The sequence below is a fragment of the Mesocricetus auratus genome, unplaced genomic scaffold, assembly GCF_017639785.1.
Source record: "Mesocricetus auratus isolate SY011 unplaced genomic scaffold, BCM_Maur_2.0 Super-Scaffold_100015, whole genome shotgun sequence".
In the NCBI taxonomy this organism is placed as follows: Eukaryota; Metazoa; Chordata; class Mammalia; order Rodentia; family Cricetidae; genus Mesocricetus; species Mesocricetus auratus.
Window position 1 is genome coordinate 51,118,010 of NW_024429198.1, and position 5,772 is coordinate 51,123,781.

The window sequence follows — 5,772 nt, forward strand, 5'->3', positions numbered from 1 at the left end:
TTCTGGAATTTGGCAGGTAGCAGGGTGGTCCTGAGTCACGTACTTTCTTTGAGGGTCTTTTCTTATGAGTACGTGAGGCAGCCGTACCTGGTTGATGGCCGGAGGTCCCTGACATCTCTGTATTGTTTTGGAGGCTGTCCTGGAACTAGCTCTTGTAGACCTTGCTGGTCTCAAACTCACAGAGATCCGCCTGCCTCTGCCTCTGCCTCCGGAGTGCTGGGATTAAAGGTGTGCACCACCACTGCCCACAGAGCTTATTTTCTTTAATCAAGTTTGGTAAATTATAGTTGTCAATGAAATTTGAAATATAAGAAATGTTACTTCACTGGCAATGCTCCTGAACGTTCAAAAATAAAGCATTTAAATACAGACACAGAGAAACTCCTTGTTTCTGGTTTTCACCCACGGGTTTCTGATTGGACTTCAGGTAAAGCCTTGTTTGAACTGCTCACCTTTCACGTGCTGCTGTGAGTTTGACTGACTGCTAGTCAGGGGAGCAGCACCCATTTTAACGTTCTGGTTCATTGTGTCTTGTTTTGAGACAGGGTCTCCTTATGTAGACAGGGTGGTCTGGAATTCACTAGGCAGAGTAGGCTGGCCTAGCATTCACAAAGACCCTCTGCTTGGTATAGTTGTGTGTCACCACGATTACTCCTCTACCCCATTTTAACATTTCACTTTGCATGATGGGAATGGAGCCCAGGACCTTGCACATGCCAGGCAGGCATTCTGCCAACCAGTTCCATCTCTAGCCTCCCCATTTCATTTCAGCTTAATTACTTCTTTCAAGTGTTCCACTACTGGGTTACACACATAGGAATGGTTTGATTTTTTTGGGGGGGGGTGTCTCATTATGTTATCTGAGGTGGCCTTGAACTCCTGGGGCTTAGTGATCCCTTCTGCCTCTGTCTCTCAAATAGCCGGATCTATAGTGTATGACATTGGACATGACTCAAATTCTCTCGTACACATTTTTTCCTAGATGGAGTTTCATGTAACCCAGACATAATGATGTCCAGTTTGCCATATAGTAGAGGGAGGTTATAAACTCCAGGAAGGGACCCTGTCCTAGTTAGGGTTTCTATTGCTATGAAGAGACACCATGGCCAGTGCAACGTTTTTTCTGGGGTGGGGGACAGTTAGAGACAGGGTTTCTCTGTGGCTTTGGAGGCTGTTGTCTTGGAACTAGCTCTTGTAGACAGGCTGGTCTTGAATTCACAGAGATCTGCCTGCCTCTGCCTCCCAAGTGCTGGGATTAAAGACAGCTACTCTTACAAATGGTGGGGAGCATGGCAGTGGGCACGCAGAAGTGGTGCTGGAGTAGAAGCTCAGACGACTGTATCTTGCAGGCAACAGGAAGTGAAGTGAGACACTGGGTGGTACCCTGAGCATGGAAAACCTCAAAGCCACCCCCCATGAAGCACTAACAAGGCCATACCCGCTCTAACAAGGCCACACCTCCTAATATTGCCACTCCCTGTGAGATTATGAGGCCAATAATGTTCAAGCACCACAGATCCCAAGACCAAGTTCTCCAAACAGAGATTTATTTGCCCCAGAGGGACAGAAGTCAGGGAATAAGAGACAAAAACAGAAGGTAAAGGATGAGGGAGAAAGAGAAAGGAATAAAGGAGAAGGGGAAGGGTTTTTTTCCTGAAGGGGCAAAGGAACACCTCTGGATGGAGAGGAGACAGATGTGACACATAGGCAAATGGCAGCTTATAAAGGAAAAGGGGAAACCTCATGTTAGGATAAGGTGTTTCATTTTGACTGGACAGTCAAAATGGGCTTTTCATTGCTGGATCTCGGTATTATGGTGGAAGGTTCACCCCAGCCCCTGGCATCCATACACCCAAAGAGTCTGGGATGTTATGGAGGAGGTTCCACCAATACCCTCCGCTATCTCCCTCCAAACCGTGCAGCATCTCAGAAAGCCCACCAAATGATGACCCCCAGATACTCAAGACCACCTCCACAGGGTATTTAAACTGCCCCCAGAAAACAGACATGTGGTTTTCCTGTCTCTATTTCCCCACTAGTCTCTGGGGGACTAGAAGGCCATCAGGAAGCGTTGTATCCATTAAGGGGGGGGGGTCTTTCTAATTTGGTTTGATTTGGTCTGGTTTGGATTGCCGCACCCTAGGAGAGCAAGGCTTAAGGGCTATAGAAACGTTTCACTCGGGAGGAAGAAGTTGACAAATAAGGGAATGGACCTTAGGGTTAGTGTTAGGAATGCAATCTAAGGGTTTTTAGCAAGGCAGAGGGAATAGGGGAAGGGCATGTTCCCACGCTCTGGCTGGGTAGAGCCCTCACCCTGAGCTGACCCCCTGCTTTCACCTCCCCGGTACAGAGGGCAAGGGTATGACTCTACGCCTGGTTTTCTGTGGTGGTGGAGTCTGAACCCTGGGCCTCACCACAATACCAACTGAGCCAAATCCCTATGGCCTTTATATTGAGGTCCCCTGCCCGAGATGTCACTATGTAGCACTAGTGACCCCAAGGGGTTTGTCCTGCCTCAGTCCCCTAAGGGACTAGGGTTATAGAAGCACACCACCATGTTCAGTCCTCCCGACCTCCTTCCTTTATGCACTTTTGGTACTAAGAAGCGAACTTGGACTTGGAAGAGTCTAGGGCATCTTTATTGGGTCCATTTTTCTCTGCCAATTAAGGAATTAAAAGGCAGGAAGAATCTCAAGCGCCACAGGCAGAGAAATCTCAAACACCTCACACAGGAGCAGACGGAGCGGCTGGTGAAGAAAGGTGTTTTTGGAGGTCAGGAAGCATGTGCATGCAGCAGAAACACAGAGGAAAGACCCCTGCAAAGCAGAGGGGCCACTCGGGAAGATGAGAGATCCAGTATTTCCTGAGTGCAGGAAGTTTTAAAGTCTATGAAGTTTCCCTTCCCTAAGTTAGGGTTGGTCAATTTGCAAATACAGACACTATTGTCCCATAGCTGAAAACAAGCCGTGTGCCACCGCGTGTCACATTAGATGATTTAGAATACAGGAGGGAGAAGTATAAATATATTTGTAATAGACATGCGGAAAGTTAGGGTTACAGAGGATGAAATGAAATTGAAGTTATAAAATTAACTTCGTTAGGTATTCTTAGGAATGACATTAAAGAATATCACATTGTGTTTCTTGTGCTTTCTTCACTGTATTTACTGAAAAAATAACTTTGCTACTTATGTGTCTTGCCTGCTTGTGTGTCTGGGTGCCATCAGTGTGCCTGTGCTCTGAGAAGTCAGCTGATGTCATTGGGTCCCTGGACTTGGAGTTACAGATGGTTGTGAGCCACCACATGGGTGCTGGGAATTAAAGCTGAGTCCTCTGGAAGAGCAGCCAGTGCTCTCAACCACTGAGCCGTCTCCCCAGCCCCTTATTTACTTTTCTTTTTTTCCTGCCTGTTTGTTTTATAAAGAAAAAGAGGCATAGAGCGGGACAGACAGAGAGGATCTGGGAGGTAACCAAGGAGGGGAAACCATGATTAAAATAACATCTGTGGGAGTTGGAGAAGCCAGCATGCCCCTCCTATCAGGTTCTTCCCTCCAGGAAATCTCCCGCTACATTCGCTTTCCTGCCCTGCTCCCGCTGTACTTGATGTTATGGAGCAAAAGGAACAGGAACACAAGCACTGACATGCTGGTAGAAGAAATTATCTATTAGGAACCCACCCACATGAGCAGTTTTCTTCTTTTCCTGAGATAGGGTCTTGCCATGTAGTCCAGGTTGGCCCTGAAGTCTCCATCCTCCTCCTCTCACATGCTAATTAGGACCCCCCCTTAAAAGGATTTATTTATTATGTACACAGTCTTCTGCCAGCATGTATGCACACAAGCCAGAAGAGGGCACCAGATCTCACGAAGGATGGTTGTCAGCCACCATGTGGTTGCTGGGAATTGAACTCAGGACCTTCGGAAGAAAAGCCTTTGCTCTACACCTCTGAGCCATCTCTCCAGTCCTAGGACCCCTGCTTGATTTGCCATGCGCACTGAGACTTCTCAAGGTTTTCAAGGAAGCCTTAGAACCCAATCCTTCCATTTTCTGCCCTCATAATCACTATTAATGTAAAATTTAATACTTTATCAAATAGCATGCTTTGTTCCTCCTTGAATTATTTTGATAGCTATTGGAGTGAAATTAGTTGACAAAACTATGACAAGTGCAAAAATACCTAACAGTGCTACTAGAAAAATAACAAAATTTGAAATATCAAATCGGCTTTTACTTGCAACTATGTGAAATCTGAAATATGCCATTCCATAAAGCAAAGCAGGGCTGTTATGTTATTTACCATGTTGGAGAACAGACAAATTCAGAGATTTGCCTGCCTCTACTTGCCAAGTGCAGGGATTAAATGTGTGTTCCGCCACTGCATGGTTGGAGTCTTTTTTTTTTTTTTTTTTTGGTTTTTCCAGACCGGGTTTCTCTGTATTGTTTTGGAGGCTGTCCTGGAACTCTTCTCTGTAGACCAGGCTGGCCTCGAACTCAGAGATTCACCTGCCTCTGCCTCCTGAGTGCTGGGATTAAAGGCGTGTGCCACCAACGCTCGGTTTAGTCTTTTTAAAAAATAATCTTTCTTTGCAATTTTATTTTTATTTTCTGAATGTTTCGCCTGCATGGATGCCTGTGCACCTGCATGTTCAGTGCCCACAAAGGCCAGAGAGGAAGTCAGATCCTCCAGAACTGGAGTTGTAGATGGCTGTGAGCTGCCATGTGTGTGTGCTGAGAACTGAATCTGTGTCCTCCAGAAGTGCAGCCAGTGATGAGCTATCTCCCTGGTCCCCCAGTTAATTGTCCTAAGTGTCTAAATGACACTGATTTATAATTACCTTAGCCATCGTTTAAGGAATGGCACTGGAGCTTTTCTCTAGTTTACTGAAGATTCCCTAACACACGCTGGGTTTTTCTTATCTTCTCTTTTCCACATGACTTCGTTCCTATTTCATGTAGCTTTATCTAGGAATTAAGGGCCCATTCAAGAATACACATTTGTTTCCAAAGTGAGGCAAAATAACGTAGTGACTCAGATGCAATGTGTAGGTACAGGCTTCTAGCTCATTCTTACTCTATCATTCTCTCCTTCCTTAACGAAAAGGTATGAAGGTAGAAGACCGCATCTGTCAGTGTGACTGACTAGTCTGAAATGGACAAATCTGTCATTTTGCTTAAGACGAAAGTTCAAACGCCACAGCAGCTCAGGCTGGCCTACCTTGTTCTCCCCAATTACAGACATCTAACCAGGTTGTGGTTACTTGTTCCATAACATACATCTTGTCCAAATCCAAATCTGACCTGGGCAAATAGTGAAAATCAGATTTTTTTTTTTTTTTGGTTTTTCGAGACAGGGTTTCTCTGTATTGTCTTGAAAGCTGTCCTGGAACTCGCTTTGTAGACCAGGCTGGCCTCGAACTCACAGAGATCCGCCTGCCTCTGCCTCCCGTGTGCTGGGATTAAAGGCATGCGCCACCAACGCCCGGCTGAAAGTCAGATTCTTTACATTAGGAATATCACAATAGGAATATTTTTTAGTTACATTAAAAAAAACAAGAACAAAGAAAAAGAATGAAAGAGAGAAAGACAGGGAAGGGAAGAAGGAACCAGAGAAAAAAGTAGGGAAGAAAAATTCCCAGGACACGCAGTAGGGGGATCAAGAGCGGAATCCACCCTGCGGGCCGGCTCAGGGGGCTCCCGGGTGAAGACGGCGGCCTATTGCTTTCGTCACAATCCGCCGCCGGTTGCCATGGGGGCCGGGGAGGCCACCACGCCC